Genomic DNA, 25,742 nt, shown 5'->3' with positions numbered 1-25,742 from the left:
CCTGCAGTGGTACCCAGGTTCTTTATCACTGGCACCATCTGGGAAGCCCTATATACACACATGCATATACGTAAACTATATACACATTAACAAACAAAGAGGTGTAATTCCCTTTATCTTTTTATGTATGCTGGGCTGCATATAGAAAAGGAGAAATAAGTCCTAATGATTTCAGTTGAATCTGCTTTTGCCTCAAAACATGGCATAGAAGTAGTTACATTCCCTATAGCAAAATTTTAAATAAAAGATTCTACAAAAATCACATTTAATCAACTCTGCTACTAGTATAATACAAAGCTTTAATAAATAGACAAATATAAAAATAAATATGATCACAACATAATATAATCAAATATCATGGAATTTGTTGTATGCTATGAAAAAGTGGCTGTACCACACTTGCTATGAGTTTGGTCAAATTATTCAAACTCTCTGGAGCTTAGGTTTTTCTTTTTTCTTTTTCCATAGTTAATTATGAATCTAAACTTGTTGTAAGACCATTGAGATAATTAAATTAATTATGCTGATGCCACATTATAAAGACTTAATAAATAATTGCTTTAATTATTTAATGTGTATAAACATTGTAAAAGACCCTGATGCTGGGAAAGATTGAAGGTAGGAGGAGAAGGGGATGACAGAGGATGAGATGGTTGGATGGCATCACTGACATGATGGACATGAGTTTGAGTAAACTCCGGGAGTCGGTGATGGACAGGGAAGCCTGGAGTGCTGCAGTCCATGGGGTTGCAAAGAATCGGACACAACTGAGCAACTGAACTGAATTGAACTGAGAGAATTCTAATTGTCAAGTGGGTCAAACATAAAAATTCTTTGGCAGTACATTTCTTCCATTTCTTTTCATTTCATTTCACAACTGAGCTACTGAACTGAACTGATAAACAGTTCCAGTGTCTATAAGCTGTGTATTATTCATAATCCATAACACTGTTTTCTGAAATAAATCAGAATGTTAAGAAGCACCTTAATAAAAATATTGGCATCTAAAAGAAATTCTCTGGAGGTTTTCTCAGGTTGTCTTTCAAAAGGATTGAATATACTAAGAGAAATCAGGACACATTTTGAAAAAAAAAATCTAGGAAAGCATTCTGAGAAAATGTTGCCTTCTTTTCTTTTTGCATAATCCCTTATAGTCAGTATCTACACCAGAAAGAAGCTACAGTGTTTGTCTTTTGGCTGCCTTGGAACCTACTTTCACGAAGCTACCTTAGTACAAAAGCACATTTAGTTCTCCCCTGTGGGCGATGGATGCAGAGCAGGAGACATGGCCCTGCTGGCCCGGCCTTCAACTGCTCCCCAATCTCTGAATGCCCCCATGTTACACAGTGAAAACCTTTCTTAAAATATGATTTTAAACTATGATATTAATTTGCTCAAATTAGCCAAGAAGCATAAGCACTTAAAAGTGCATCAGAATATAAACTGTGTCCACCATGACGGGCATCATTTACATAGAGTAAATTGTTTGAACACAAGAAGATACATGTACACATGTGTTACATATACATGTAACATGGAAACACTGCTTTATAGAGACAAGTTGAAAATGAAGCTAATATCAATTGGGTGCTGATTAAGCAAATTTTGTTAGAGATTTAGAGTGGAATCCCATACAGTCACTAAAAACAGCATTGTATATCTGTGCATATTGAATCAGAAAGCTATCCACAAATGCATTCATGAGAGGAAAATAATCCAGCCACAGAGCAACATGTCTTTTTTGAAACTATTTATACAACAGTCTACACATAGATATATGTATATATGAGCAGAGATGTATCTGAAAGAAATATTATTTTACAAACCTCAAAAATTATTCTCTTTGAATATTATAATTTTAGGTAATTTTTATCTTCATATGATTTTCTTATTTTTTGCATTAAATATGTACATTGAAATTTTTATTAAGTAAATGTAAAACTACTTTATCAGATGCAGAACTCCAATATTCATTGGTGTTGGTGGTGTACTTGCTGAGTTGTATCCAGCTCTTTGCAATTCCATGGACTGCAGCCTGCCAGGCTCCTCCGACAAAATTTTCCCTGCTGCTGCTAAGTCACTTGAGTCATGTCCGACTGTGCGACCCCATAGACAGAAGCCCACTAGGCCCCTCTGTCCCTGAGATTCTCAGGCACGAACAAATTTTCCAAGGTGGGTTGCCATTCCTTTTCCAGGTTGATATTCATTGTGCCAAACTAAAGTAAAATTGTACTGATTTTGATCTAGAGGGAAAAGAGCAAACATCTGTTCAGCTGTCATTCTGGTCTATAAACATTTAACATGCTATCTCAGCTGGACTTCACATCAATGGATTGAGAAAAGTAGGATCACACTTGTAGTTAAAATAAGCAAGTTGCTGCTAAGAGAGGTCAAGTCACTTAGTCAAGTTTACATAGCTAGCAAGTAGTAGCTAAAACCAGGATTCAAACCCAAGTTCCAGTTTCATTCCAAATGCACCACACAGAGAAGAAATGTTATGAACCAAAGTAAACCTAATCATAACTCTTTGCTGCTTCCATCTCAAGATTTATTTATTTTAAATATCCAACCAACGTAAAAAACTATTAAGGAGTTTATGTGGTTACTTTTAGTGATGATATTTTATGTTATAGGTAATAAAGAGATGAATTACAAAAGTTTGTTGGACCAGGTTCTTTTTAAAGTTTTGACATGGACTACCTTATCTAATATTTACAACCAGCCAGTGAGTTACATGATGAACAAGAGTAATTGAGAGTCATATAATGAACAAACTGTGGCAAATAGTTAAATAACTTATCCAAGGTCCCTTAGAAAGTGAGTGGTGAAGCTGAGGATTCAGTCCCAGTTACCCTAACTCCAAAGCCTGGACACCTAACTATAATTCTTTCATAGTGGCCATCTTTGCAAGCCAGGTGTTTATCTCACTAAGCTGCTATTTTTAATGTAAAATTGGGCATTTTAATAGCTCCAGAGTGTCTCCTGGTTATATACAGGCATTTCTTCTAGGACTGATCATTTTGGGTGATTTCTCTCTTTTTTTTTCTTTCTGTCCACAGCTCGTATCACAGTAGGTTTTCCCTATGACCTAACAGACAAAAGGGAAAGAACCACAGAGTTAATCAGCTGTTGCCCTTGGCTTTTAGTTGCTACTCATCAACTGAACAAGCTAGGAGACCCTTCACGTGTATGGTCAGAAAACAACCAGCCTGAATTCAGTCCACTTGCACTCTGCCTACTGGCCTTACTGAGCTCTAATGAGATGACCTGGGAAGAATGAGAACTATAGAAGGTCACAAATTGAAGGCTACCTATGTCCAAGCAGAAAATACCAATTTACATATGAAAGAATAATCTTCTGTTTATACTTCAAAACAAGGCAGTAATTATTCCTCTAAATACTGTTCAGTTAGAGGCCATTAACAGCCATTAATAAGCAATGCTCTCTTGTATTTCTTCTGTATATTGAAATTTCAAACCAAGAAGCAATACTTAGCTCATTCAAATTAACTTGCATGTGATCCAGAACTTAGACTAATAAATATTTAGAGTGTGAATCTCAATGTGAATGCAGAGAAGATTGTAGGGTGCATATTATTAGAATTCTGTGTAAATATACTCCATATATTAAAGTTATAAAATTTAAAAAAATTAAATTTCTGAGTGAGGTAATTTGTACATACCCCAAACCAATCATCAAATCACATTTGATATTTTCATATAGTAGGAATACTGAAATTTGTAATAAAAATATTTCAAGTGTTTTCATACCCATCAAAGGGTACATGCCCAGAAAGTTTAAAAAAAAAAAAAAAAAGCATCCCCAAGTGCTTTTCGCTTTAGTATTAGTCAAGTAATTACTCATACTATCCTGGTGTGGCTACTGGGCTTGAATCCTAGGCTGGCTTCTCTGTGGGAGATCAGAGGAGTGTAAGCTATTCCTGATGCACAGTAGGAAGTCATGGGATTCCAACAGCCAGAAGTTTACCTACTGATGCAAAATTAAAATGAATGAAGCAATTATAGAGCTAAAGAAAAAGTATGTAATTAACCTTAGCATTCTTTCTCTCAGTTTGAGTTATTGCCCAAATGGTTAGTTGGATTGAGCTAATGTTACTTTTAGCAGAAGTGTTGAATGTATCAATCCTATAGAATCATTAAAAATCTTATTTTTCTTAAAAGCATCATAAATGATTTTTTAATGACTTTTACAAAGAGGAGTGTAAGGAGACTTGCCAAACTCACTACCTTCTAATGGACTTACCGTATGAAGTGTATTAAGTCAGAAAAAATGCTAAATGATCTCATTCATTGTCTGCTTTAAATATGTAAGTCTTCCTTATCTCTGTCATATAAACAGATAGACAGCTAGAAAACACATAAACTATGTATTCACACCACACACACACATCACTGAATTGTAGAAATGATGGAGAAGGAAATGGCAACCCACTCCAATATTCTTGCCTGGCAATCCCAAGGACAGAGGAGCCTGATGGGTTACAGTCCATAGAGTTGCAAAGAGTCAGACACGACTGAAGCTACTTAGCACACATCCGATATAATATATTTAATTAACTGAATTGCATTAATTTTATTTTGACCATATCTATTTTCACACACTCCACTGAACTTCACTCCAGTCCCACAAGGTGCTTAGCCAAGCCAACAGTGTCTGTCTGACTCTATGCAAGATGGCATTGTGGGAAAAAGAAAAAGCTAAAGGGATCAAGAGAGGACAAAGGGTCTGTCCCTAAGAGGCCCGGGATCTGGTCGATGTGACAAGAGCAAACAAGAACCAGCCACAGAAATACAGAAATCAGAGTGCCAGGCCTGCGGAAGAGTGCCAGGAGGAGCATGCTGGCCACGAGGAGACAGAGGCCCTACCCCTCTCTGCCACCACGGAGCGCAGGAGAGCCTTGGGTTACAAGCTCGTTTCTCCACACCTTTCTTTCCATCTCTGGAACACAGGTCTGAGCAAACCAGTGAGCCTCTCCACTGGGCAAGTCTTCTGGGCCATATCCACGTCCCTGCTGGCTCAGACAGTAAAGAATCTGCCTACAACGCAGAAGGCCCTGGGTTTGGTCCCTGGGTCAAGAAGATCCCCTGGAGAAGGGAGTGGAAACCCACTCCAGCATTCTTGCCCAGAGAATCCCGTGGACAGAGGAGCCTGGCGGGCTACAGTCCATGGGGTCGCGAAGAGTCGGACGCGACTGAGTGACCCACACACTGTAGCTAGTGGGAGGCTGCTGTGGAGCAGGAGCGCTGAGCTCAGGCTCTGTGAGGACCTAGGGGTGCCATGGGGGTGAGGAAGATGCTCAAGAAGAAGGGGTGTATGTGTACATATAGCTGATCCACCTCGTTTTACAGCAGAAATTAGCACAGCATTGTAAAGCAACTATATACCACCCCCCAAAAAAGATAGGGGATTCTCCAAACACAAAAAAGAGCTTGAACAGTGAGCAGACAAAACCTGAGCCTTATTCAAAGATGAAGAACCCCCCTTTATGCCACACACAGCCACACAAAGGACACTCTTCATATATGGTGAACTGTTTGAGTCAAATCGAAATGTGTGTTGAGCACAAAAGCATATTTTCAACACATTGCAGCAAGTTCCTTCTTTTTCTCCCTCAGAACACTACATTCACAATCTTCTTGTGAATAGACACACATTTTAATGTGATTAGTGATGAAGTCTGCCCTCCCCCAGCAAGACTAGGCTTCATCTTTGTATCCTTGGCACATTTTAGGGATGAAATAAATATGTTACCTTGTGCGGTTCTGTTTGTGGAGATTAATAGATAATTAAAAATAATTTGAAGCACATATGATAGTCAATGGTTAATTTTGTTAATGCTTAAAAAATGCATGAAATCAATAAGTAAATTACTAATACTTTAAGAGGAACTATATATAACAAAAGGCAAACACACTATCCATGAGAAAGGAAATGTAACTCAATAACAGCAAATGTGAAAATTTTCAATAACTCAAAAGATAGAAAATAATTACAAATACCATTTTCATGTATCTAATTATCAAGGATTTTTCCAAGCCATACTACAATATATAGTCTATAAAATCATGATATTATTTAACTCAAGGATTCAGTGAAATGGGCAGATACATATAATTATAGGAGAATATAAATTCATACAACTTAAGCAATTTCTAACATGTATCATGAGTCTTAAAACTTTGATATCCTTTGAGATTCAACAATAACTATCCTAATTATTTATGCAAAGGGGAAATGTAGGAATAAAAAAACAAAATGTTCACCAAAATGCCATTTATAATAGTTAAACATTAGGGCAAAAACATTACTTTCCAGAAGTTTAGAAATGGTCTGGAATATAATGAAATATTTACTTAAAATGTATTATGCCACCATTGAAAATTATGTTTATGAAATATTCATACCAATAGGGGAAAATGTTCCCATATGTATCTTCTACAGACAGGCATTGTAACTAATCACATCCCACTGCAATTATTTCCTTACATGTCTGATCTCTTATAAAATCATAATCTCTTCAAAGTCTAGTATCTCATCTTATTTATCTTTTTTATTACAGGTAACTAGCATGCTATTACCTAATTTGAGCCCAACATATTGTTGAAGTGTGAAATGAGTAAATAAATAAGTAAGCACATAAATGTGTGTATGTCATTAGAAAGGTTTCTCCCTGAACAGTATTTATGTCTGCTACTTCACGTGTTCTGTGACATAGAATGGTACAACAGAAGACAATTAATCAATATCATCAAATCCTGTGCTCAAAAAATCCCTTTTGAAATCCAACACCTCATCAGATGGAAAGCTTTTTCCTTTCCCTTTGATTTTGTTCAGCAGTTATAAGGCTAGATACAATGAGTTCCTGATAACTCACAATCCTGAATGGATTTTCAAAATGCCTCTGTAATTTAAATGAGACATAATTTCCAAAGTCCTTGAACAATATGATAAAATTTACATATGTGTGCAGGCATGCACACATAACCTGTCATGCTATCCGTGCCTGTCTTTCCCAAGCTCTTAGTTCAGTCCTACTAGCCCTGAATATTGTCTGCAGAGGATGCCAGAGAGTGAAAAAAATGGCTGAGCTCTTAACTGAGCATTGACAATCTCATTTCGTGACTTTCAGATTTAAAGGAATGTTGAATGGTGCTCACGAGAATTATAGTCATGTGTGTTGTACCAGTTGCTGAGTCTTCAGATCAGGCAGAGAATAATAGTACCACCCAGCTAGGTCAATTGCCAGATGGAGGCCTGGGCCTCTGAGATCACATAGGGATACATGGTGCCTGCATCAAGGAATGTTCATTGAAAAACTGATTTTCAGACACTCAAAAGCAACTAAAATATGCTGACCCTGTAGGTAGCATTGGGGTTTACGTACATATCATATCAATTATTCATGAAATGGTTTATGCATAAAGAGTTTGTTCCAAGGTTATTTATAGACATAAATAGGAAAAATTCACAGGAGGAAAACTTAAAGCTGTATTCACACAGCTGTTCATTCTATCACAAGTTTCTCAAGTCAGATACAAGGGCTCCAAAAGGGGCCTTGTGATATAGACTGTCTCCTGAGTTAACAAAGTAAACGCACACAAGGTGGGAGTGATGTCGAGCTGGAGATTGGAGCTGAATTGGCGAGAGAACAGGATTTTGAGTCAGATACCAGAGCTCAGCTCCTAACACTGCACTTGTTACCTGAGGGCCTTCAGTGATACAGTCAGTCTTGCTGCCACTTCCTCATCTATAAATGGGAGCAATGATGATGATAGTAATAATAGCAATGACAATATCTATCTCATCGATTCATTGTGAGAATTAAATGATCCCACAAACCACTTAGCCTAGTTCATGGACCACACTAAATACTAAATAATACTATTTAGTTGACTAAAATTTTAAGTTCATGTGACTCAAGTGATAAGCCAATAGCACCTGACCACAATGGAAAAGTTTTACCAATCTGAAAAGTAGCATGGATTTTTTTTTCAGGTACAGTCTTATAAAGAGATTAGGCAGCTTAACACAAAAGACAAGAAAGTGAAAATTAAGACTAAAAGGCTAAGAATATCAGGGTTGTATTTTAAAAGGCTCAGAAGCATAGAAGCATCGCAATGTAAGTTACCAACTGAGAATTGCCCCTTACTGTCTGGTTCTACAAGGACAAAGGCACCAGCCGCTGAGGTTGTTGACCTGCAACAAAACTGCAAGGAGCTCATGGGTAGAGAGCAGGAATGAGGTACTCAGTGCTACAGGAAAACCGGCAGAATAGGCCCCCAAATATACACTGTGAGGACAAGATTTCATGAGCCAGATTTCTTGCATTTCCTCACACCTAGAAGAGCACTAAACCATTAATGGAGACAGCTGCTCCTCATGACCAGCAGCACTCTTCTGCCAAAATGTTTGCGTGACTGCCGGTAGCCACCTCACCAATACCGCGTGTACACAGACCCCTTCCCTGCCTCTTTGGAGCAGTTACCTGGAACTATCTAAGTGGCTATCCCCCCAACTATACTCATTTAACCCCAAATAACTCACAGTTCTCATGTTGCACCTTTTCTTTCCAGTGGACAAAGTAATAGAGTAATTCTCTTCTGGGCCTCACTTCAATCTGATTACAGGCTTGGCATGGAGGCAGGGGAAGGGCAGGAATCAGGTGCAGAAGTTCAGATGCTTCTGTTGTTATAATGTCTTTTCAGTCACTTGACTGCATTCACAGCAAAAACACAGCCAGAGGAAGGAATGGAGAAATGGAGGACTTACCTATAGCATGCCTTTAAGAGATGAAAATAAGATCCTAAATAACATGGTCCAGAAAGAAAATGATGAGCATTACCTATTCAATAAGCAATACTTGTTCTTCCTAGAATCCTCTGATTAACTAAGCAGGCTAACTAGAATGGAAATATTACAGTAATAATTTTTTTAAAAAACATAGTTTTTGTTTAAAAATAGCATTTCATTTTTGCTAACAAAAGTTAGCAAAAGTTTTTAGTGACTTTACAATTAATAAAACAATCCTTCATGATATTCAGGTCCAGTGTCTCTCAGGATAGCATTTTAAAAAATGTTATAGCTGCAAACATTATTTTGTTCAAATATTTTGGTTTCCACTTCATTTTTTCATTACACAGTGATTTTTAAGTATACACAGAAGAGAGGCAATCAGTAAGTTAATCCTTAATACTGTGATATTTTGTCACATTTTCTGAACTGCCAAAAATTACTATGATGGATACCTCATTTTCCTGAAAGACCAGTTGTCTCATAATGCAATCTATAAGACAAGAGAATAAAAAAAAAAATTAACATTAAAATCTGTGAATTCGGAAAGACCAAACAACCAAGAGGTTGTTTCTTAATTTGCCACACTTCAGCTTCCTTATCTGTAAAATAAAAGTAAAGTGGCACACATCTATACCTTAGAATCTATCATGAGCCCTAACAAATAAATTATTTTATTTGCATAGCTACCCCCTGAGGACAATATTATCTTCTCCATTTTACAGAGGAGGCAACTGAGATGCAAAAAAGAAACTTCACACTTATTCAGAGACACACCCAGAACTCAAACACAGGATCCTCTATGCTGCCTTCTTAGTCACAATGCTATATTTTGGAGAATAAACAAGTTCATTAGCAAAAGACCACGGTATATAAAGTGAAACAAACATTTCCAGAAGATCAAACAGTTTAAAACAACTCTAGAATTAGGCATCTCAAATTCCTTCAGTCTCTAATCTGTGGGAAAAAAAATTCCCACCAGAAATCAACATTGAATTTCACAACTCTGTAGTATTCTCTTGGGTTTAGAAAGAATTTGAGATGGAAATGAGTGCTGACATAAGAATTTGCGACCAGATCAATGTGTAATTATGCTTTGGGTATACAACTCTCTGCGGGAAAACTGCATTCAAATCGTCCTGAGAGACTCAGCTTCGGCTTATGGATGATTGGTGATAGGTCCTATTAGGAAGAGAAAGGAATTAGTGATGAGAGGCAGCTCACTGTAGAGGAATACCTCCAAAAACGCCCTGCCTCAGCCAACAGGGCAGGGAGCCTCACTCACGTCAAAAGGAGAGTCAGCATTTCTTTCTCTTTTACTGGTGACCGCATCAGTTGAGCACAAGTACGTTCAGTTGCCCCAGTTTTGCCTGACTCCATGCAACCCTATGAACTTGACCCCGCCAGGCTCCTCCGCCCATGAGATTCTCCAGGCAAGAACACTGGAGTGGGTCACCATGCCCTCCTCCAGGGGATCTTTCTGACCCAGGGATCGAACCCATGTCTCTTATGTCTTCTGAAAGTGGCAGGCGGGTTCTTGACCACTAGCACTGTAAGTGTTTACTAAGTGCTAATCTTTCTGAAGAATATTTATGTATTTTTTGTTGTTGTTCAAGATAAGAGTAAACAGCATATTGAAGATGATCCTTTCAACCAAGTCTTTTTAATCCCTATCTTCTACCTCAGAGGATAGCTGTTTAAAAATATAATAAGTATGGGTTTGGTTTGCAATTAGAAGTATAAAACACCACAGGAATTAAAAAGAGACATGATAATTAATAGCATCAATAATAAAATAATAGCTGACTCTGGAACCACCACACTGCACAAGTCCAAGCTCAGTGACCACTGTGACCATCTACACTACATGTTGCCCTTTAGAACTATGGGACATCATGATTCCACTGGTAGTTAACTGATCTAATCACTTTTTAAGACTTTTTATTATTTGTTCATTTGGCTGCACTGGGTCTTTGTTGCTGCATGCTGGCATTTCTTTACTTGCAGGGATCCAGGGCTATTTTTGTTGCAGTCCATAGGCTCTAGGCACATGGGCTCAGTAGTTGTGGCTCCTGGATTTAGTGTGCAAGATCTTCCCAGATCAGAGATCACACCCATGTTCCCTGCATTGGCAGGGAGATTCTTAACTACTACACCATCAGAAAAGTCCCTCTAATCACTGTTTATGTGTTAACTCACTTAATCTTCAATTATGAGAAAGCAACTATCATGTCCCCATTTCAAAAAGTCTTTTTTTTTTTTTTTTTTTAATAAAGGCCAAGTCCTACTTTACACAGTAAGGAATGAAAGCATAATTCAGAACATTGCTTTCTGGTCCTAAAATCTACTTATAACCACCACACTCTGCTTCTTTGATAGGAAGAAGAAAATTACAAGGAAAAGAGAATCAAAAATAATAGTAACTAGACTTAACAATGCATTTCAAGATAGACTGAGCACCCTACAGTCTGTTTCCCCAACTGGTTTGAATTTAAAAACTCAACATAATTTAAAGTTTAACTACCAGAGAATACTGATAATAAGTAATAGTGAGAGGAATGGGGAAGAAAGTCAAAATGTGAAAGAGGACTCATGAAGGATGTGACTTTTCCAGTTTGTTTCCGTCTTGTGTCTATCAGCTGAACAGAATGAGGCCCAGTTGGGGAACATTGCAATGGCATCAAAACACCTCCTTACTGACCAGGAAAGAACCCTGTGAGCTGAAGAACATGGGAAGCAGCCACATTTTGTTTCTTGAATTTTTCTTTCCATGTCCTGCATAGGGACAGACCCAGTCATTAAGATCTGGCACTGCAACATCGGTGTGGGCATTTAAGCCTCCAAAGGGGAAAGAGAGAGAGAAAGAGTGGAAGGGGGAAAGGAAGGAAGGGAGCAAGAAGGAAGAGAATGAGGAAAAGAAATGGGGAAAGGGGAAAGGAAAGAAAAAAAAGACATAAAATATAAGAAAGGAAGGAGAAAGAGAGAAAAAAAGGAAATGTCCTGCCTGACTTCACACTATACTACAAAGCTACAGTCCTCAAGACAGTATGGTACTGGCACAAAGACAGAAATATAGATCAATGGAATGAATAGAAAGCCCAGAGATAAATTCATGCACCTATGGACACCTTATCTTTGACAGAGGAGGCAAAAGTTCATAATGGAGAAAAGACAATCTGTTTAACAAGTGATGCTGGGAAAACTGGTCAACCACCTGTAAAAGAATGAAACTAGAACAGTCTCTAACACCATACACAAAAATAAACTCAAAATGGATTAAAGATCTAAATGTAATACCAGAAACTATAAAACTCCTAGAGGAAAACATAGGCAGAACACTCTCTGACATAAATCACAGCAAGATCCTCTGTGACCCACCTCCCAGAGTATTGGAAATAAAAACAAAAACAAATGGACCTAATTACACTTAAAAGCTTTTCCACAACAAAGGAAACTATAAGCAAGGTAAGAAGGCAGCATTCAGAATGGGAGAAAATGAAACAACTGACAAAGAATTAACTCCCAAAATATGCAAGCAGCTCAAACTACCCAATCAAAAAATGACCAAAGAACTGAACAGACATTTCTCTAAAGAAGACATACAGATGGCTAACAAACACATGAAAAGATGCTCAACATCACTCATTATGAGAGAAATGCAAATCAAAACCACAATGAGGTACCATTACACACCAGTCAGAATAGCTGTCACCAAAAAGTCTACATACAATAAATGCTGGAGAGGATGTGGAGAAAAGGGAACCCTCTTACACTGCTGGTGGGAATGCAAACTAGTACAGCCACTATGGAAAACAGTGAGGAGATTCCTTTAAAAACTGGAACTAGAACTGCCATATGACCTAGCAATCCCACTGCTGGGCATACACACTGAGGAAGCCAGAATTGAAAGAGACGCATGTACCCCAATGTTCATCGCAGCACTGTTTATAATAGCCAGGACATGGAAGCAACCTAGATGCCCATCAGCAGACAAATGGATAAGGAAGTTGTGGTACATATACACAATGGGATATTACTCAGTTATAAAAAGGAATGCATTTGAGTCTGTTCTATTGAAGTGGATGAAACTGGAGCCTATTCTACAAAGTGAAGTAAGTCAGAAATTAAATATATTAATGCATACATGTGGAATTTAGAAAGACGGTGATGATGACCCTATATACAAGACAGCAAAAGAGACACAGATGTAAAGGACAGAGTTTTGGACTATGTGATTTGAGAGAACAGCATTGAAACCTGTATATTACCATATGTGAAATAGATCACCAGTGCAAGTTTGATGCATGAAGCAGGGCACTCAGGGCTGGTGCACTGGGAGGACCCAGAGGGATGGGGTGGGGAGGGAGGTAGGAGGGGGGTTCAGGATGGGGGACCCATGTACACCCATGACTGATTCGTGTCGATGTATGGCAAAAACCACCACAATATTGTAAAGTAACTCGCCTCCAATTAAAATAAATTAATCAATTAAAAAAGAAACAGAAAAATGTCCAGAGAAACTCAGAAAATGGGTCCTGTATCTAGAAGTCTGAGTACAATCAGTTAGTTCTCTTTCTTTTTCCTCTTGCAGTTTCTCCCTCAGAACTGCTACGACCGCCTAGAGCTATGTGACTGAGTAGCAGGCTAACATTACGGGTAAACCCCACTTTTCTGACCAGTAAAACTGGGAATGAGGTACTCTACATGCTGGAGATAGATTCTGCAAAATAAAACCTGGAAAAAAGATCCCTTAATTCTGTGAATAACCTAACATGTGTCCCAGACTCAGCCCCAAGCCGTGTGTGCATGGAGCAACCAGAGAGAAACATATCTAAGGCCATGAGAATTCAACAACAATATAAACCACCAGCTCCCAAACTAAGACCAGACGGGCACACATTGAGAGCAGACCTAAAACAGCATAGCAAAGGACTGGAGAACTAAGCTAATCTTGGTTCAGCTAAAACTTGCTGTTTGAATCTGACTTTAATGATTGACTGCTAAAACAAACAAAAAACAGTTGTCAGAGGATTTTAACAGGGCTCAGAACTTGGCAGGCAGTGTTCAAAATGCCTAGGATATAATTCAAGATGAATTGGTATACCAAGAATCAGGAATATGTGACCAATTAAAATAGATAATTAACAGATGCCAACCTTGAGATGGTTTAGATGCAACTTTAAATCACCTATTATAAGCACACTCTATGATATAAAATTAAGTACTTTTGAAAGACAGGCATTCTCACTAGAAAAATAGAAACTAAAAAATGGAAACAAATTTAGAACTAAAAAATAAAATATCAGAAATTTTAAAAATCCACTCAATGAGATAAATAGAAAAATGAAGGTCAGAAAAGAATCAATGCACTTGAAGATAGAGCAATGAAAATAATCCAATCTAAAATTTAATGAGAAACATATATACATGAAATGAGAACACAGCCTCAGGAACTTCTGAGATTCATATCACTGAAGTCCCAAAAAAGAACAAAAGCATTGATAGATAGATAGATAGATAGATATACACACATATATACACACACATATACATGGGCTTCACTGATGGCTCAGTGGATAAAGAATACGTCTGCAGGGCAGGACACACAGGAGATGTGAGTTCGATTCCTAGGTCAGAAAGATTCCCCAGAGGAGGAAAATGACAACCTTCTCCAATATTCTGGCCTAAAAAATCCCATGGACAGAGGAGCCTGGTGGACTACGGTTCAAAGAGTTGCTAAGAGTCAGACATGACTGAGCGACTAAGCACCTATATGTGTGTGTGTGTGTGTGTGTGTATACATATATATATATATGCAGAAATATACATATAACATAAATTATGCAGAATATATACATATATATGCAGAAATAGTGGATTAAAGCTTCCCAATTTGCTGAAAGATACAAATCTATAGATTTTTAAAGGTTAGTATATACTCAAATAAATACATGATAAAATACATCATAATAAAGCTACTAAATATATGTATGATCATTATATATATATATATATATACACACATAAACATTATATTATAAAAGAAAACTATCAACTAAAATTCTATGTTGAATAAAAATGTCTTCCTTTGAATAAAGACAAAAACCTTTCCAAATGAAGGAAAACAAAGAGTATATGTTGCTGTTAAACTTATTCTAAATGAAATTCTATGGTATATTTTCAGACACAAAAGAAATGACACCAGAGGAAAACTTGAAACTTCAGGAAAAAAGGAAGAACAACAAAAAATGGTAAAGATGTAGGTGAATGCAAACTGATTGTTTTCCATCTTGATTAATTTAACATGAATGACTATTGGAAGCAAAATAACACTATCCCCTGGTGATTAGTTTAAAGAACATAGATACATTACATATGACAATTATAAAACAAGGGAGTTAAAGGAGTAGGGTTAAAAGGCTTATATATTTTCTTCAAGGTGATAAAACATGAATTCCAAGTATACAGTGAAAGTGAGACATGCATGCTTTATTTCCTGAAATAACCTTTAAAAACTAATAATAACCTTTAAAAACTAATGAGATACTAGAACTCCCTGTGGCTCAGACAGTCAAGAATCTACCTGCAATGCAGGAGAGTATGAGAGATAGATAGCTAAGAAGTCAATAGCTATCGGTGTTTGGTTGCTTAGTTGTGTCCAATTCTTTGTGACCCCATGGACTGTGGCATTAAAGGCTTCCCTGTCCTTCACTGTCTCCAGGAATTTTCTCAAATTCATGTCCACTGAGCCGGAGATGCTATCCAAACATCTCATCCTCTGCTTCCTTCTCCTGACAAAACATGGTCCTCTGGAAGAAGGAATGGCAAACCACTCCTGTATCCTTGCCACAAGAACGCCGTGAATGATATGAGAAAGTCAGTAGATAAGCTGGAAAGAAATATTAAAATATCAAAAGTATTCAAAAGAAGGTAGGAAAAAGGGAGGCAGAGAAACAAAATCATAAGAACAAACAGAAAGAAATAAAATAGTTGACCAAAAGCCCATCATACTGTGTCATTTATTGATCCAATTAATTGGTCTATTAATGTCATGAAGACACAAATTAAACAAAAGTCATTGTCATATTGGACAGAAATAAATTAATACCCAATTTTATGTTGTTTTTAAGAAACGTGCTTTAAATATGATTATCTAAATAGTACAGCAATGAAAAGAGATACTATGCAAATACCAGTCTAAAGAAAGCCACAGCAGCTATATTAATATATGACAAATCAGATTTAATATCAAGGAAAATTGCCAGATATATTACTTAATGATTTTAAACAGGCCTTTCCACCAAGAAATACAATTTTAAATGCATACGCACTTACAAATCAAATTTCTAAAAAAATGAAGCAAACTTTTGATACAACGTGAAGTAAAAATAGTCAAATTTGTTTACTTTGTGAAAGACACTGGTTTAAGAACGGGAACAGAAGTCACAGACTGGGGAAAATCCTTGGAAATTATATATTTGACAAAGTACTAGCATCTAGACCATGTTAAGAATTCTCAAAACTCAACAATAAAAAATAAATAACCCAATGTGAAAAGTGATCAAAAGATTTGAATGTTAACTTCACCAAAGGAAGATGTATGGATACTTTGGGAAGCTGCACAATGGTCCCCAGAGATGTCTACATCTTAACCATCAAAGCCTGTGGATGTATTACCTTACTTTAGATAAAAGGAACTTTGAAATTGTGATTGTATTAAAGATTTTGAGGTGAGGAGGCTGGTTTCGATTACCCAGGTAGGTTTTATGTAATCACAATGATCCTTATAAGAGGGAAGCAAGACAATCAGACACAGAAGATATAAGCTGGAAAGCAGAGGTCATAGAGCAAAGATCGTGTTATATACCTTGCCTTGATGATGGAAGAAGCGGTCACAAGCCAAGGAATGCAAGCAGTTTCTAGAAGCTGGAAAAGGCAAGGAAGTAGATTCTTTCCTAGATTCTCAGAAGGAACACAGATCTACCAGCACCTTGATTTTCAGCTGCTGCTTTTAGTGAAACTGATTTCAAACTCCTTACATACTGAATTATTGAATAATAAATCTGTGTTGTTTCATAAGCCACTTATTTTTTTTAGCAACAGTATATAGAAATATATCAAAACTACTACAGCTGGTGAATACTTAAAAGAAAACTCATCATTATCATTTGGGAAATGCAAATTAAAATTACAGTGGAATACCACCACAAAGATATGAGAATTATAAAAGAAATAAAACCTGATAATACCTAATGCTGATGAAGCTGAGAAACTAGAACAATTACACATTGCTGACAGAGCTGCAATGTGATCCAACTACTTTGGGGGAAAAGTTGGGCAGTTTATTCTAAAATAAAGCACACACTTACCCAGAAATTCCTAGCTGAGGCATTGACCCAAGAGGATCAACAGTTTATGTTCACACAAAAACTGAATGCAAATGTTTAAGGCATCTTTATTTATCTCCAGAAACTAGAACCAACCAAAAGGTCTTTCAACTGGTGAAAAGACTTAAAAAAAAAAATTCATGATACAATCATCAGTAGAACTCTGATGATACAATAATCAGAATCAGCAATAAAAAGGATTTAATCAATTATTGATACATGCAAAACATGGATGAATCACAAATGAAATATGTTAAAGGGGAAAATCAGAGTCAAAAGGCAATGTACTGTGCAATTCCATTCATGTATAGCATTTGGTGATGGACAAGCAAGCCTGGCGTGCTGCAGTCCACAGGGTCTCAAAGAGCTGGACATGACTGAGCAACTGAACTGATGGTATTCTGGAAGAAGCCAAAGGTCAGAGAAGAGCTCAGTGGTTGCCAGGGAGAGAGCAAGAAAGATTTAGAGAGTGATGATGCTGATGATGAGAGCTATGTGACTATATGTACTTGCAAAAATTCCTACTGCCATGCACCAAAAAGAGCAAATTTTACTGTATGTAAATTTGTAATTTTTTTATAGTAGGAACCAGCTTACTGTTTTCAACCTAAGTATGGTTCTGATTGCACCACAACGTATAACAATGATTTTAAACATTTTTTTTTTTAACTCTCTGGTCAAAAATGTTCTCTCCAGAATGTAGGCTTGAAAGTTACACCCTAATACCATGAATATTACAAGAAAACATATATCAATTAGGTAAGTGGCTCTTTTAAATGTCAAATCAGTTCAGTCACTCAGTCATGTCCTACTGTTTGTAACCTCATGGATTGCAGCACACCAGGCTTCCCTGTTCATCACCAACTCCCGGAGCTTACTCAAACTCATTTCCATCAAGTCGCTAAGGCCATCGAACCATCTCATTCTCTGTTGTCCCCTTATCATCCTGCCTTCAATCTTTCTTAGCATCAGGGTCTTTTCTTTCTTTTTTCTTTTTTTTTTTTGCATCAGGGTCTTTTCAAATGACTCAGTTCTTCACATCAGATGGCCAAAGTATTGGTGTTTCAGCTTCAGCATCAGTTCTCCCAATGAATATTAAGGGCTGATTTCCTTTAGGATTGATTGGTTGAATCTCCTTGCAGTCCAAGGAACTCTCAAGAGTCCTCTCCAACACCACAGTTCAAAAGCATCAATTCTTCGGTGCTCAACTTTCTTTATAGTCCAACTCTCACATCCATGCATGACTACTGAAAAAGTAATAGCTTTGACTAGATGGACCTTTGTTGGCAAAGCAATATCTCTGCTTTTTAATATGCTGTCTAGGTTGGTCATGCCTTTTCTTCCAAGGATCTTTTAATTTCATGGATGCAGTCACCATCTGAGTGATTTTGAAGCCAATAAAATAAAGTCTATCACTGTTTCCATTGTGTCCCTATCTATTTTTCATTAAGTGATGGGACCAGATGCCATGATCTTAGTTTTCTGAATGCTGAGTTTTAAGCCAACTTTTTCACTCTCCTCTTTCAATTTCATCAAGAGGCTCTTTAGTTCCTCTTCACTTTCTGTCTTAAGGTTAGTGTCATTTATGTATCTGAGGTTATTGATAGGTCACCTGGCAATCTTGATTCATCTAGCCCAGCATTTCTCAGGATTTAAAGTTAAATAAGCAGGGAGACAATATACATCCTTGACATGGTCCTTTCCTGATTTGGAACCAGTCTGCTGTTCCATGTCCAGTTCTGACTGTTGCTTCTTGACCTGCATACAGATTTCTAGGGAGGAAGATAAGGTGGTCTGGTATCCCCATCTCTTGAAGAATTTTCCACAGTTTGTTGTGATACACTCAGTTAAAGGCTTTGGGGTACTCAATAAAGCAGAAGTAGATGTCTTTCTGGAACTCTCTTGCTTTTTTGATGATCTAAAGGATGTTGGCAATTTGATTTCTGGTTTCTCTTCCTTTTCTAAACACAGCTTGAACATCTGGAAGTTCACGGTTCACATACTATTGAAGACTGGCTTGAGACTTATAGCATTACTTTACTAGCGTGTGAGATGAGTGCAGCTGCACAATAGTTTGAGCATTCTTTGGCATTGCCTTTCTTTGGGATTGGATAAAAACTGAACTTTTCCAATCCTGAGGCCACTGCTGAGTTTTCCAGGTTTTCTGGCATATTGAGTGCAGCACTTTCACAGCATCATCTTTCAGGATTTGAAATAGCTCAACTGGAATTCCATCACCTCCACTAGCTTTGTTCGTAGTGATGCTTCCTAATGCCCACTTGACTTCTCATTCCAGGATGTCTGGCTCTAGGTGAGTGATCAGACTATAGTGGTTATCTGGGTCATGAAGGTCTTTCTGTATGATTCTTCTGTGTATTCTTGCCACATCTTCTTAATATCCTCTGCTTGTTAGGTCCATACTATTTATAGCCTTTATTGTGCCCATGTTTGCATGAAACGTTCCCTTAGTATCTCTAACTTTCTTGAAGAGATGGCTAGTCTTTCCCATTCTATTGGTTTCCTCTATTTCTTTGCGTTGATCACTGAGGAATGTTTTCTTATCTCTGCTCTCTATTCTTTGGAACTCTGCATTCAGATGGATATATCTTTCCTTTTCTCTTTTGCCTTTCACATCTTTTCTTTTCTCAGCTATTTTTTAGGCCTCCTTGGACAGGCATTTTGCCTTTTTGCATTTCTTTTTCTTGGGGACAGTCTTGATCCCTGTCTCCTGTACAATGTTAGGAACTTTGATCCATAGTTCTTCAGACACTCTATCAGATTTAATCCCTTTAATCTATTTCTCACTTCCACTGTATAAGCATAAGGGATTTGATTTAGGTCATACCTGAATGGTCTAGTGGTTTTCCACACTTTCTTCAACTTAAGTCTGAATTTGACAATAAGGAGTTCATGATCTGAGCCACAGTCAGCTACTGGCCTTGTTTTTGCTGACTGTATAGAGGTTCTCCATCTTTGGCTGAAAATAATATAATCAATTTTATTTCAGTATTGATCATCTGGTGATGTCCATGTGTAGAGTCTTCTCTTGTGTTGTTGGAAGAGGGTGTTTGCTATGACCAGTGCGTTCTCTTGGCAAAGCTCTGATAGCTTTTATCCTGCTTCATTCTGTACTCTAAGGCCAAATTTGTCTGTTACCCCAGGTATCTCTTGACTTCCTACTTTTGCATTCCAGTCCCCAAAATGAAAAGGACATATTTTTGGGTGTTAGTTATGAAAGGTCTTGTAGATCTTCACAGAACCGTTACTTCAACTTCTTCAGCATTTCTGTTCAGGGCATAGACTTGGATTACTGTGATATTGAATGGTTTGCCTTGGAAATGAACAGAGATCATCCTGTCATTCCTGAGATTGCACCCAAATACTGCATTTCAGACTCTTTTGTTGACTATGATGGCCTCTCCATTTCTTCTAAGGGATTCCTGCCCACAGTAGTAGATATAATGGTCATCTGAGTTAAATTCATTAGTTTGCTGATTCCTAAAATGTTGACGTTCACTTTTGCCATCTCCTGTTTGACCACTTCCAATTTGCCTTGATTCATGGACCTAACATTCCAGGTTCCCATGCAGTATTGCTCTTCACAGCATCGGACCTTGCTTCCATCACCAAGTGGGTGTTGTTTGTGCTTTGGCTTCGTCCCTTCATTCTTTCTGGAGTTATTTCTCCACTGATCTCTAGTAGCACATTGGGCACCTACTGACCTGGGGAGTTCATCTTTCAGTGTCTTATCATTTTGCCTTTTCATATTGTTCATGGGGTTCTCAAGGCAAGAATACTGAAGTGGTTTGCCATTCCTTTCTCCAGTGGACCACGTTTTGTCAGACCTCTGCACCATGACCAGTCCATCTTGGGTGGCCCTAGGCGGCATGACTCATAGTTTCACTGAGTTAGACAAGGCTGTGGTCCCTGCGATCAGATTCAAATGTCAGCATTTTAGGTATGCCCACTTGACTGGATAACCCTATCTTGTTTGTCTAACTCATACATAAGCAGCATCAGTTGTGTTCTGTCCTTCCTCCTTTGCTTCTAAGTCAGTCTTAAAGTAAGGCTCATTTCTGTTTCAGTTATGCTGAAAAAGCCCATACCTCCAAAAACAATGAGCTAATTAGATGTTATCTAAGAGACACCTCATAAAGGAAAGGAGATATTTGACATCAGTGTTTTAAATAGTCATTCCATTTGTCTCCTTTACCCAATCTCCTGAATTCAAACTTGAATCATTTCTTGGTTACCAATCCCTGTTAGAAACCCAACTTCCCTAAGAGCCTTCTGATCTTTAGAGTCTTACTGCAGGCTCTCTTCATCTCTTAATATGCTCTTAGCCAATGCAGTTTGAGACTTAAATATCATTGCATTTTTGTGTAAATGTGGGTGAGAAACTCTAACAGGAAGACAAAGCTAGCAATCAAATTGGAATATTTTGAGTAACAGCAAGGTAAATTAGAGGCAAAACCTAAAAAATCTTTCAGGAAAAGATATTGAATAAACCAACCTTACATATGAAACAGGGTTTCCCAGGTGGCACCAGTGGTAAAGAACTCACCTGCCAATGCAAGAGACTTAAATGACCAGTTTTGAACCCTGTGTCAGGAAGATCCCCTGGAGGAGGGCATGGCAACCCTCTCCTCTATTCTTGCCTGGAGAATCCCATGGACAGAGCACCCTGGTGGGCTACAGTCCTCATGGGTGTGAAGAGTTGGACACGACTGAAGCAACTAAGTGCACAAAAATACACACATAAAACATACAGAACACTTAGACCAGAGGACCTCTGAGACTATTAAACTTTACAGTTCCAGTTAAGTGATGAGAAATTTCAAGTAAGAGAGGGTGTTTTTCTTTTTTTTTTAACCTGTAAGGTAATTAATCTATTGGTTGATTAAATCTCTATAGGGTACTCAGCCCAGTCTTGCATCATCTTGCAACAATCTCTACTGCTTCCCACTCAGACAGACACACACAAAATAAAACACCAGTATATCAGTGTATGAATCAGTCATATAATAATTCAAATAAAGTGATCAAATTCCTGCTAGCTTATTCCAGAAAAGTAGAACTTTTACTTCTGGTTGACTAAGAACCCATCTTCCTCTGGAGAAAAATGAAATCATTTGCTTCCAGATTAAGTAGAGGTAAGTCTCAAAAGTTGGTTCACTCTTTTCATATTATCCACATACTTGAAAATAACTACATCTACAATTTATGGTAGAGATTGGAAGACCCAAGGGTTTCTAGTCACTCCAAATAAGACTCAGACTTTTGTGCTTTCAGACTTAGACTTAAAAAAATTCACTACAGTGAAGAAAAAAACATGGAAAAACCTTGAAATCCAATAGTTAGCAATTTAGTCTAAAATAATATTTGTCTTCTTTGCATCACAATTAGTTTGATTATAATTAATGCAATCTGATAATTTAAGTCTCTTTTTCAGAAATATTGCATTGAGCATATACAGTGCACCAAGTAGCAGGTAAGTTAAACAAAAGACAAAATTTGACATTTAACATTGTAAAAATAGCATCAGGATTGGCAAAATTTGCTTGCTTTTATAAATAAAGTTTTTTTGGGTCATAGTCACAGCCATTTGTTTATGTATTATTAGGCAGAGAAAAGACATGTTAGACAATTGAGAAATTTAGTCCGTAAGCATTTATAAATGTTGCCTGGGCATACCCAAAATTATTTTATGGAAGTAAGAGACGTGATTTCTGCAGACTAGATAAGAGAAGACCCAGGGAATGTGGCTTAAGATAAATATTATAAATCAAACTTGTGACATAGGTTGTTCCTGACTCCATTCCTCACCAAAAGACCAATGAGTAATGTTCATAAGCAAGCCACCATTGTGAAAATTCCAGAACTGGAGGTGAGGCTGAAGCATGCCCTCAGAGCATGGACCACAGAGATGGAGAAGAAGCACATTGGAAGAGAAAGGGGAGCAACGTCACTCTGGGGCACTGCCCCTCCCCAGGTCAGCAGTCACTCCTCACATGGGGCAGGACCCTGGGGTGCTTAGTTTCCGGGAAGGGAAAAGAGAACACAACATGGGCATTCAGTTCCCCAGAACTGTAGGAGGCCTCCTGGGAGGCTCATTCAGGTCTTGTCTCATGGGGATCACTGGGGGAACCTGTGGGACTTGACGTCTGGGATTAGATGGTGACGGAGACAAGGGGCCAGGCTCACAGCAACCAAGGCTGAGATCTCGGTGGGCTGTGGTCCTGCTTACAGCAGCGGCCACGCAGAGATCCCAGCCATCTGGGTTGCACTGTCCATCTGCACAGCTGAGGGTGACCTTGCAGGGCCAGGGCACTGAGTGCTACCTAATCCGGGCCCCAGGCAAAAGATTGTACTGGTCCTGGAAACTTCAACCACCCCACTGGGGAAGGGAGGCCGTTTCACAGTCCTGCCCAACTGCTGAGTGTAGGGACCAGTCCCACCTAACCGGAGAACCTTGGCCACCCAGGAGCCCCTACTATAGCCTGTCCAGGGCAGGAAGCAAGCCAGCAGCTCCGCAGAGGCTCTGGCCACACAACCCAAGATCCTACAGAGGACACCAGGCATCCCAGAGCCCAGCCGCTGGACCCCCGAGCGGTGCAGTCCAGCCTGCAGCCCTCCCAGGCCCAGAGTCTAGCACACAGCCCACCCCAGCAGAAAGCCAGTCTGCACCCCTGCCGAGCTGCTGAGCAAGGCCTGAGGCTTTACTCAGGCAAGGAACACAGCCAGCCATGCCGCCCAATCGCAAAGAAGAGCCTGCACCCCACCCCCAGACCGGGAAACACCCTGCCAGCTGCCTTTTGTGAGCAGCTCAGTAGTGTCTGACTCTTTGAGACCCCATGGACTGTCGCCCACCAGCCTCCTCTGTCCACGGGATTCTCCACTCAAGAGTTCCAGAGTGGGTAGCCATTCCCTTCTCCAGGGGATCTTCCCCACCCAGGGATAAAACTTGCATCTCTAGCATTGAAGGCAGAGTCTTTAACGTCTGAGCCAGATGGCATCAACATACTAATGATGTTCCTTACAATTCCTCTTATATATTCACACATTCCAAATAAACCCTATGCGAGACACTATCTAGGACTCCATAGAAGATATAGATGTGAAGCAGTTTTCTTCAAAACTACTACTAATAAGAGAAAGCAATTTCATACATATCAGAAACACAAGTTAGAATGTGATGGGACATTTTTGTTCTGAGATCCCTTTGTATTGGTGCCAACTTACTCTAATGTGTTTCTATGACCTCCTTGTGTATACCTCATTGCTCAAAATTACCAGAAACCATTTTATGTTACCTCATTTCAAAATTTTTTTCACTCAAAATAAGAACTTGTGTCGTGAGTTGTAGATCTATACCTTCCAAAAAATAGGTTTTCATAATTAACACTAAACACATTTCCTATTAATGCCTTTCTTCCTATCTTACCACAGGACTGCATAGTATTAACATTATATATATATACACATACCCAAAATGTTTTTTATACGTGTCCAAGTATGGAGCAATATACTTCTACAACCTGTGTCTTTCACATACTTTTAAAAGTTATATTAAGGATCTCTTGCAAAAAATAACAAAAAGCCTAAATTTTCAAGATACCTGAATTGGCAATTCACTCTAAATGACTCTGTTCTGCCTGCCCACAAGATATTGAAATTGCAGTTATCTTAAATGCATCAATGCATAAAAATGACCAAGATATACAAGTAACTCCAGTGGAATTGCTATATTATTCTGTCCCACAAACGTCACAGGCAAATTTAACAGCATGTGTTCAAACAGTATTGACACAATGGTTTTTTTTATATATTACTCCTCTGAATGCAAACTATAAAGACATGAAATGTACATCCCTATCATAGAGATGCTTCATAGTGAAATACAAATTCTGTTATGAAAGTAACTTTAAAGTTAAGTCAAAAGTTGACTCAAGAGTATAAAGCTAAGAGTGATACTCTAAGATTTGGATTTTCACATTCTGTTTTCAATGGACATTACTGCAGGGTGGGGACTAGAGAGTAGGTTTCACAGCAGGAGGACTCTTGTATATGAGTCACATAGTCTGGCGATCCCAGTAGCTCTCAGGAGCAGAGTAACACTGATGGCTGGAGTGAGCAGTGAGATGACAGCCCCTCTGTTCAGCATCTGTGAGGTTGCTCTGCTGATATATAAGGTCTGGAACACAGACCTGCTTATATGCAAGGTCTGGAAGACCCTCCATGTGGGCATGGAGGAAACCACACTGAACCCATTCAGTTTAGGACACTAAAATGTTACAAGAGCTTAGTTAGGGAGCAGCATAGTCCTCAATGGTTTTGATTGAAGTTTTCAGAATATAAGCAATCAAGTTCAGCATAGTTCAAGAAATCTCTTTGTGGAAGTACAACATACAAACCTTCACACTCAAAATTTCTAATATGCAAGAGGTAGTTGGTTAACTGGAATTTGCAAGTCATAGTAATGCAGAAAGACATTCGGCTGGTGAGCTCAGTTTTACTGGTAACCAAGACATCAACAAGTTTTG

Source organism: Odocoileus virginianus, chromosome 28, assembly GCF_023699985.2.
Source record: "Odocoileus virginianus isolate 20LAN1187 ecotype Illinois chromosome 28, Ovbor_1.2, whole genome shotgun sequence".
NCBI classification, from domain to species: Eukaryota; Metazoa; Chordata; class Mammalia; order Artiodactyla; family Cervidae; genus Odocoileus; species Odocoileus virginianus.
This window is presented reverse-complemented; position numbering follows the sequence as displayed.